The sequence below is a fragment of the Adiantum capillus-veneris genome, chromosome 17, assembly GCF_014529385.1.
Source record: "Adiantum capillus-veneris isolate H3 chromosome 17, ASM1452938v2, whole genome shotgun sequence".
Classification (NCBI taxonomy): Eukaryota; Viridiplantae; Streptophyta; class Polypodiopsida; order Polypodiales; family Pteridaceae; genus Adiantum; species Adiantum capillus-veneris.
The window spans coordinates 70,964,348-70,974,977 of record NC_140947.1 but is presented as its reverse complement, the minus strand read 5'-3'; the positions used below and the strand labels follow the sequence as shown (position 1 = coordinate 70,974,977).

General features: G+C 42.8%; 1 long non-coding RNA gene across 2 annotated transcripts; it reads left to right on the top strand.

The window, feature by feature from the left end:
• The first annotated feature begins 4,897 nt into the window (after positions 1–4,897).
• Positions 4,898–6,465, top strand: LOC147437460 (uncharacterized). Of its 2 annotated transcripts, none has more exons than XR_015184875.1 (2): positions 4,898–5,820; positions 5,931–6,465. It is a non-coding gene; the product is annotated as an uncharacterized LOC147437460 (long non-coding RNA). The 2 variants fall into 2 exon arrangements; XR_015184876.1 differs by having other exon boundaries at positions 4,898–5,841.
• The last annotated feature ends 4,165 nt before the right edge of the window (positions 6,466–10,630 follow it).

The window sequence follows — 10,630 nt, the reverse complement described above, 5'->3', positions numbered from 1 at the left end:
AAAAGGCCATTGGTACGAAGTGGGTTTACAAGTTGAAACGCAAGCCGGATGGTGAGATCGATCGCCATAAGGCTCGACTTGTTGCAAAGGGTTATGCACAACAAAAAGGCATTGATTATGAAGAGACTTTTGATCCCACTTGTCGTATGACTACTGTGCATTTTCTATGTGCATTGGCAACTCATTTTGGTTGGGATGTACATCAATCAGACATTGTTACTCCTTTCTTGAATGGTGACATATTTGAGGAAGTTTATGCAACGCAGCCACGCGGTTTTGTCATAAAAGCACAAGAGGAAAAAGTGTGCAGATGTAAGAAGGCTTTGTATGGGTTGAAGCAACCTCCTCATGCTTGGTATGAGAAAGCTGACACTCATTTGGTTAAACGAGGCTTTCGTAACAGTCCAACAGAAAGCACATTGTATGTAAAGCATGAGGGTGATGTACTTCTCATTGTGGTTCTTTATGTCGATGATTTGATGATCACTGGACCAAATGAGAGACATATTGCTGAATTTAAGGCTGATTTGAATGCTACTTTCAAGATGAAAGATTTGGGGCTGTTGCATCATTACTTGGGTATACACTTTAAGCAGTGTGATGGTGGTATTGCCTTGTGTTAGAAAAGTTACATAGAAACATTGCTATGTAAGTTTGGACTTGAGGATTGCAAACCTATTGCCACTCCCATGGAAACAAGTTTGAAGTTGAGTCTACATGATGCTGGCGATCCTGCTGATGTCACTCTTTACCAAACTGCTGTTGGCAGCCTCATTTATGTATGCAACACGAGGCCAGATATTCAGTTTGCAGTCTCACAGGTCAACAGATTTATGCATAGCCCAGGGTCTAAGCATTGGCAGGCTGTCAAGAGGATTTTCTGCTACCTTAGTGGCACTTTACATCTTGACTTGTTTTATCCCAAGGGGGGATCATTACCGCCAGACTTACATGCTTTTTCGGCCTCAGATTGGGCTGGTTGTTTTGACACGCGAGTGTCCACAAGTGGTTTTTGTTTTATGGTTGGCAGTTCATGTATATCATGGTTGAGCAAGAAGCAACCTACTGTGGCCACTTCGAGTTGTGAGGATGAGTACAAGGCAGTCTTCACACCTACGGTTGAGTGTGTATGGCTCAGATGCCTTATGGCTGATTGGGGTGTTGGACAGGACACTACCAACACTATCTACACTGACAGTTAGAGCGCATTGGCAGTTGTGAGGAACCCAGTTTTTCATGCTCACACAAAGCACATTGAGGTGCATTACCACTATGTCAGGGAGAGGCTCTTAACAGGAGAGATCAGCTTGGCTTATGTGCCAACACATGATAACCTTGCAGACCTTTTCACAAAGGCATTGTCTCGTGAGAAGCTTGAAGCTTTCTGCAAAGCTTTGGGCTTACTCCCCTTTGTGGACTGATCATGTGCTCAGGGCATGGCACTTCCCTTTACTCATGTGCCAGCTCTCGTTCACCGCATCACTCCAGGGGGGATTTGTTACCATATACATGTGGTAGTGATGTGTGTGAACACACTAGGACCGCCGGGGCATTTTTTCCCTCTTTAGGAGGTTTTCCCCCCCGAGCATTGTATATACGCCCATCACTCTAGGGCTATCTTTATCTTTCCATTGCACACTAAGTAATACACTCTCTATTGTGTGCCTTGAGCTTCCTTCGTCTTCTCCACGCTGTGTGTGTTTCTCTGCAACCCTAATTCCAACATTTTCATGAGGATTTTAAACATTTCTTTAGACGGGCGATCAATCTTACCAGCCCACCATTCCCTAAAGAAAGATTTGATGTGCTAAAGTTCCAATTGTTCCTCCTCTTGAATGTCTATTCGAAGGGTTGAGATATGGCTTTGTGTCTCAACGGAGGGGTTTGGCGTGGCCTCTAGAGCAGCCAACACATAGTACTTGATTTTCCTTCTCCTCTGTCTGATGGCTACAACCTTGTCTTTTAAATGCAATAAGACATTTTTGAGTTTCTTGCACTGCTTTGGACAAGGCTTTGGCCAGAGAAGGGAATCTTGAGAAGACCCCTTCCCAAATGATATTAATGAGCCTTGTCAAAGGGAGCTGAAATAAGGAGACATTTGTATGGAACCATTGGTTCCTCACCTAAGAAGATTTGTAGTCTATGGTACACACCTGAGGATAGTGGTCAGAGATACAGGAGGTGATTGACAGAGAAGCTTTGATTCATCAGAAGGATTCTACAATCGGAAGGGAAGCATATATTTGATCCAAATGAGCTTTTCTAGCAAGATCTCCATGGGAGTAGTTTTGCAGGTGAACTCCTTAATAGCACCATCATCCTAGAGAGTGTGTGCTTCCTTCTTCTTCTCTCTTTCCACTTAAAAAAATTCTTCTTGATGTGACCCTTCTTACCACAATGAAAGCATTCAAGGGCCTTCTAATCGAGAGACTTGCTGTAGATTCCATGAGATTTAGTGCATTCATGGAATTCTCCCCTAAGTTGCTTTCTCCCTCCATCAACATTGAGAGAAGTACTTTACTTGCTATGATCCACATACTTTCATCTAACCTCAGAAAGTAAAATACGGCTTCCAAAGCTGGTTAGACTTGTCTGTACATGGAGACTGGGTCTCAGTTGAAATGCAACACTACTAATTTGTGTTGTTCTAAGCTTCTGAACATGATCCTTGAGCTTAAAAGTCTGCTCCAATTGGAAGGTGCAGCTAGGACCAAGCATGGGAAGCTTGCAAAATGGGCCTGGAAAGCCATCACCAACTACAACATGGTTCAGAATTTTGACAAAGCTCCAAGGAAAAATTTGAACAGAAAATGGAATTTACAGTGGAATTCAAGGCAATGGAGTTATAGATTCAAATGTGTTTGGAGCTTTGCCTACCCCATTAAACACAACTTTCTTGCCTGGTCCATTCTTCACCAAGGTGTATGGACTGGGGTCAGAGCCCTAAAAGCTAAAATAGGTGATGGTAAATGCAAAAGATGTCAAGTAGAAGAAGACTTATCCCACATTTTCTTTGGTTGTAAAGCCAATAAGAGAAAAATGCAGTTGCTACAGTTCTATTGCTCGAGCCTGCACCCTCACCCCCTTACAGTCAATGAAATCCTCCTAGGAGAATGTAATAGACTTGACATCCCCTTATGGAATCTGTGGAGAGTGGAGTTCTTATGGGCCTGCTGGACCCAAAGGAATGAGGCAATTTTCCGAACTCAGTTCAATGATAACTTTATTGTATTCTCCATGGAGCTTAAAAGAATAGCAGTAAAATCTTCCAAACTTATGGTAGATGTTTACTCTCAGCCTCTCAATTCTCTTCAAAAAAACTTAAGGTGCCAGTGTTGGCGAGATGCCATGCTTTCATTTTACTCCTCTGATAGACTTAGGATGATCTATTCCTGTTTGGCCCTATCTTTGTAAATTGTTGGGACGCCTCTCTTCCCTCCTGTGAGGCACTGTTGTAATATTCCACCCTTTTAATATCAATTCACGTTTTCTCAACAAAAAAAAAAAAAAACCGACTACATCCTCAAACTTTAGGGTACCACTTACAGGTGGTTTCACTGTAGTCAATCTCCCAACAGTTCTTGCTCTCCTTCAAAGGCCTTACCTTTAAGGGATTTGTCTCTTGACACTTGAGGAGAAAGGATAATAGTAAGTTGGTGGCTAACCTGCTCTTCCCCATTGCATGACAAGGGTTGCTAGACCACTACCTTAGGGTTGGAGATATGACTTGCCACATTATTGCAAATATTAGAAATGGAAAAGCTGAAGGGGATTGGTGTACCAAGTATCTACATGAACATGAGTCTTGAAAGGCTCTCACCCAATTGAGGAGATGGAAGAGGTCTAACCAGAGAAGCCTAAGTGGTATAGGGGGCTTTGAGTATGTTTCAAGACCTTGCTACAAAGGATGCATCATACATGAAGACTTGCATGATGAAGCAATCAGAGGAAGACTATTCATTCACCAAATCATCCTACAGTTCCATAAGGTTCTAACGTTGATGGGTAACTCCTACAGATAAAGATAGTTGTTTTGGCATCATTCTCTAAGACACAAGTACGGCTTAAGTATCCTTATTGCCTAAAGCAAGTACGATCCATGGTTTACTACGTTATTTCAGGAAGATGCTTGATGTAGGGTTTGTCGATGCGCATACGATCATGGACGTGTATTAAATCGAAGGATACTAGCTAAGCCAGCTGCTATAAGAATAATTGGGAAAAGTTTGAGCTGAGAGATTGGATTTCTCTAGAGCAAGGGAAAAGCTTTGTGACATGGTGATGGATAAAGGTACAGTCTAATCCATACGAAAACATACGGCGTATAGTATGGAGTCAACATACTAACTGGGACCGGACCAATGTGATCTCGTCTTGACGTTGGCGGTCTGGCTTACGGTTGTTAGCCTAGGCTAATGACTTACCGAGAGATCATCAACGAAACATTGATTCACAAAACCATGGCATATACATTCAGAACAAATAAAGAAACACACCAGCAGAGAAGAGAACAAGATTGGGGTGAGGAAGTTCAAAGAGAGCAAATCATATTCTGTCTTGCATGTTCCCCGCAAATCAACCTCAGGTACGTTTTGCACGTCGTGCTTGGCAGCCTTTGCTGACCTCATGATAGCTTGCCTGCTTCTACAAAACGCTGCCTTACAAAGCTAACTCCGCCATTTTTGGCAGAGTTGGCTTGAGCGAGCCCTCGCTTTGCATAATCGATAGAAAATGGATGATAACGTGTCTAAGCCTAATCCAGCTGTTAGACAATCCTCGTTCATGTGTGACATGGGCCTGAGTAACAATGCAATTTTACGACATCGTATTCAAGTACTTACTGCGTTCTGAAAAATGTAGAGAGAGAGAGTCTAGAGAGAGTTACTTGCCAGGTAAGCACAGGCAGGCGAAGTAGATTTGTGGAGCTGGTAGCCTAGAGTACCACGGAACACTTGGTGGATGCAGAACATGTTACCATCTCGCCGAGTCTAGAAAGAAGGTATTCACTGTGTGAAGAGAGAGAAACAAAGGGACAGAGACAGTTGTAGAAGGTAGGTGGGAGATATCTAGTCTTGAATGCTCTCTCGAGCCCCCTGGCTCTCACAGCCCATCAAACGAAGAACGCCGAGCTTGCTTTTGCTCAGAACAAAAATCAGAGCGAGTTAAGAAAGGAAGGTCCGGCGCGAGAGAGAGAGAGAGAGAGAGGGGGGCAAGAAAGAGAGGGCTTTTGAAAAATCAAAGGAATTGAGAAGGGAGAGCGCGCGCGCGCGAGCCAGAGAGAGAGGCGGTGGGTAACAGGTTGGCATTAATGCCTAGAGAGAGAGTATAATTGTGACGTTGATGACTCCTGAGAATCAGAAATATGGAGAGATTCCACGTAGAGTCTCACAGAGTGTCAACTACAGAGAGACGCTGCTCGCAAGCTAGCCTAGAGAGAGAGAGAGGGGAGCGAGGCGCGGAGGGTTGCAAAGAACGTGGCTTCGCACATGTTGCCCGCCGTGCTGCAATCAAGAGAGAGGAGAGAGGAGAGAGGAAGAGCGCAGCGCAGTGGCGCACAGTTAAGAGAAAGAGAGAGGAGAGAGAATGGTGGAATAGTGCAACACCGCCACTGTCCGCCATCCATATGAGTCATGAGTCACGACACATATTGTAGAGAGAGAGAGAGAGAGAGAGAGGAGGCGTCACGCATCAGAGAGTGATAGAGTGTGCGACAGTAAGAAAAATTAACTCAACCCAATGCAATACCACGCATGTACGTTGTATTTAAAGGTAGGCTTCGCCATAGGTGAGGGCAGACGCTGGTTTCTCGTCTTCACTCAGGTGAGGAGCGCAGGTTGCTGCGTGGGTGATCGTCTATTGCCTTTGCTGTGTGTGTTAGTCGATTGCTGTCGTTTGAGGGTGTAAATCTAGCTCTTCTTGGTTGAATGCAGGTAAGCTAGCAGCTTAGTACCTACATTGCCTGCAGAGAGAAGCTGAGGATGGCAGTCTCCAAGAAGATGGTCCTCGGACTTATGCTCTTGGCCCTTCTGGCCGTCACGTGCGTGCCATCTGCCAAGGCCATCCGTGGACTTGGTGTTGTGGACTATACCCCTAGCCAGTCTCAAATGGAGGTTGGAGACCTTTCCTTGGATGCCCAACAGGAGGTCTTGCGCCTGCAGGAGGATATGGATGCTGTCAAGCGCCACCTTCTTTCCTATGATCCCTACTACACTAAATGGTACGGTGGAAAGAACTAGAGTTTCCCGCTTGCCCCCTTCTTTCATCCGCCTCCCGCCCTTCATAATGTGGCTGTATTAGCGATTAGGTTTGTGCTTTTATTTTACCATTGGCCTCCATTTTCCTCTTTATTCCAATTCCAATGTACCTATGTAGCCCCGCAGGTTGTCCATGATTTTATCTTTTGTACCTCCTATTGGTATGCTATGGCATTGTTTTTGAACCTGGAATCTCATGACGCTTGATGTACATGCTCAATTGTTTTTGCTCTTATCCTTCGAGTCTGCTGTCCGTCCAAAATTGACGAGCGTTCTTGATCATCTATTGTCTTCTAACAGCAATCTCGCCCGCTCTAACGAGCTTTAACTGTATCATCTATTGGTTTTAAACACGAGTTTGACTTTGTGAGGACGTTAGAAGTGAAAATGATGAATGCCAATGTGGAGCCAATTAAAGTTGTGCAGAAAATCAAGACCCATGGTTTTGGCCGAGGGCAAATTGTACTTACCCGTCAGTAAGGACTAAGATATGGTAGGAGCGGTTAACGTTGGAACATTCCCGATACTGAAATCGTTGAATGTTCAGCCCATCAACGATGGGTACTTTGCTCAGGTGGCCCTTAACTCTAGCTTCATTCAGCAAAGCTACACCAGCAGAGCTAAATGATTATAAGAGTATTCTCGCTCACTATTCACCTTGGGATTTGAGTAGGGCCAAGTGACTGTTGGAATCAGTGGCCTTGATGAGAATTATTTGTAAAGTAGGTTTGTGATTTGTATAATTTGTGGTTTTCGATTCTAGCGGTTATTATGACCTGGGTACCTGGCATTGACAATCGATTGAAGTGTTAAATCGGCACTGTCGAATGACTTGATGAATGGTTGGTTTTGATATCTGTTTGCGTTACGTAATCGTCGCAGGTTCTGTTCCATTTTGTATAATTCCGAGTTTGACTTATAGGTCTTGATGGGCTGATGGTGTCCGATGTGTTGCCGGTCCATCGTAAGGGTTTCCCGTTCCGCCTACAAATTTTGCACATGCACCTGCACCTGCACCCCCGCGAATAAGAGGACTCTTCCTTCTCCCTGGAGTATAGTCTGAGATATATCTGAGATTTTGATTTTTGCAGAATGGAGTCTTTTGGATAAAAGATGCCCTGTTCGGTATTGTCTTTTTTACAACGTATGCTTATATGCTAATATATCTGCCAAATGGAGTTCTACACTACTGGCCTATAGTTACGCTTTTTCATTAGTGTTAATACTTGCTTTTGGGAAAGTTATTTAAATGAATGTTAACATTCCCCCCTCCTAAGTTAATCCTATGTGGAATATTTTTAAGTATGTTTTGGATTCACTAAATCTATACGGAAATGTTATTATAATAACGTTTACTTAAGTTTCACTAATTCTATTCGGAAATGTTAGTAATATAATAACGTTTACTAAAGTTTCTTAAGTTTCTTTCTTTCTCATTATCTTAACGAAGATCGGTTCTCCCTGAATAATGGTATATATATAGAAGTGGAGGTTAATAGATGTTGACATTCCTGGACGTACCTCTTGAAGGGGAAATTAGATCGGCTTTTTACTCTTTAGAATCTAATGTGTTATGTGAACCAGTGAGATAATGAGGACGACCATGCACGTCTCAATGATTAAATGGATTTTTATATCAAATGGTGCAATTTTCTGTGATAATTGACGTAGCAGAGGACAAAACCATTCAAGAGAAATCGCTTTTATATCAATGTTATAGATAGGAAATATGGTGAGGAATTGTTCTTACAGCAGTTATCAATATAAATAGATTGCTCAGTATGCCATAAAATGCACAATTTGAGAGAGATGAATTAGGAAGATGCCAAAGTTCTAGCCAATGTACACCCCAATATTGTGTCGAAAAAAAGTGAGAATTATATAGATATAGAATTGATCAGTGAATGTAGATTGTTGATCTTACCCATCTTTGATTGAGTTAACGATAACGGACACGTTGGCTCTGCGCTTGTTGAAGTGAAATCCACGCGTACTATACTGTAGTTTTCATTGGGTAGAACTTGGTGTTGCCATTACAGTGGCCCCTTTATCTTATTGGAAGTATCAGTAGCTTGGTGTATCTGATTCAGAAATGGTCGTTGGCTATTTTGGTTGCTTGCTTGTGTGTCACCGATTTGTGTTTAGGGATTTTTGTTGCCATCTGCACTCGTGGGTGATGGTCAGTTGCACGTACACTTCTGTAGTTGTTTAGCATGTGTAGCCTCCCCTTGTGAAGTATCAGATGACAATATTATTTCAAATTTTGAATATGCTTGGCGAGTAATATGTAGGAAGGAACATGAGATATTTGCAAAGCTTATTGTGGGTCAAAGTTCTCCATTAACTCACATTTTGGAACTACATTGAAGGCTAGGGTAGAAGTCCCCATTTAAAAGCTCGAAATTGGAGGGGCAATTGCGCGCTATTTGTTGGTCCATTTCGATTCCTGGCCATGGGTTCGCTTGATAGCTAGCGAGTTGAGGCATTTGCTACAAAAGGCGCTATTGCCTAGTGCAATGCTCTTACATTAGACGAGCATTGTATTATAATATACCTTATTCTATTTCCCTATCCTATAAAAGCTCAGTGCTTTAGTAGGGCAATTTTAAACAAGTCAGGACTCGTGAAAATTTTGATCTTCCCAACTTTTTGGTTGTGGCCAAATTCACAATAGTGAGTAGGGGGTACCGGTTGAAGTCTAGAAATGTACAAAGAAACCTCAAGCTTTGTGTCGAGCTTTGAGGGAGCGCTCCATACAACAAGTAGTTACAAAGCAATAGGCATAACTTGTAAAGCCTTACTCATCGTTACTTGTAAAGCCTCTCGTCCATATTCTTCCTTTTTCCAATGGCACTTACCACTTCCATGCTGTCTTGGATAATCTTTTTGAAGCTACATGTTTGGAGGTCTTCTTCGAATACTCGATGGTTTCTTGTCTTCCAAATTTGCTAAAAAGTAGAAGAATCTAATAATTTGCGTGCAGACTAGAATCGCTTGGCTTTTCATCACCATTCCTCCCAAAAATAAGTCATTCTTGATGGACCCTATCTCTTCCAAGCCCTTTGGATCCATTTGCCTATCTTGCGTGCCAAGCATTTAATCGTTGGGCACTCCTTGAATAGGTGAGAGGGGTCCTCACTTGATGTTTTGCACCCCGAGCACCTATCCGCACCAATACCTCTAGCTAGACTTTTGATGCTTGTTGGTAGACCCCCCCCCCCTCCCCAAAAGTACCTTCCATAGAAAGATTTTCATCGACAGTGGCCATTGTGGATTCCAAATGGTACATGCTACTGTCATCCATCTTTATTCTGACCATTGCTTTCCCCATTGTTTGTTGAAGGGGGAGAACCAATCAATCTTGAATATTGGAGTGGTAGATACTTTTGGATTGCCGTTGATACAAATGCTTGTCCTTTGGTCATCGCCAAGCTTTCCACTCAAAAGTAGACTCGTTGATAGGTAGCATGCAATTGTTGAACCCTTCAACAATTCTGTTAATTAGCAGTTTTTTGGTGCCAATGAGGTGAAACTAGGCAACCAATTGGTATGTCTCTTTCCAAATGTTGTTGCTTTCATCTTAGAAATGGATTAGTCAATAGAGTCCCTTTATTATTCACCTTTATGGTAATATCCCTCCAAGGATACCTACTTTAGAAAGCCAAGAGGACCAATGTGTTATGGAGTTTTGAAAAGACCTAGTAATCTTTTCCCATTCCAATGGCTCCGTTGCTCCTGGTACACTTCCATACAAGCTCGCGGCCCGTCTTTTCAATAGAAGGGTTTATTTAAAAATTGATCTTCAAATTTTGAATAAACCCATCTATTTAAAAGACTAATGGAAATTTTGACCCTTAGTATACAAACAACCAAAGAGAAAAGACCTAGGCTAAGGGTAGATGGGTGACAGGGTGTTATAAATATCCTTGGCTTGAGGCCAAGCGAGCCATTCCTGGGTTCAACGAGCTTGTTTCAGCTGGACGCCAACATAGTGACGAGGCAAGCTACCTTGGTAAAAAGTCCCGAAGTTTACCATCAATTTATCGTTTTCGCTGGAGTGGGGGGGGCGAAAAAATATTGCAGCCGATTACTTTCCAGTCCTTGAGCTCACTGACGAAAGCAAAATCTGAGATGGGGTACGTTCGGTAGACCCTCTTTGTCCAAGGCCGAAACTTTCATGATGGTCGCAAATTGCAACCTGTCCCATGCCGCTTCCATGCAAAGTACATTCAAACTTTAGCTTTTCCATCCAATACACTGTCAAATCTTAAAGCACACATCTCTCTAACGCGTACATACAGCGGCATTTCACAGCTGGACAATTCCTCTTTTTTGCTCTAAATATACACAGTGTGTACACAAATGGTAGAGACATA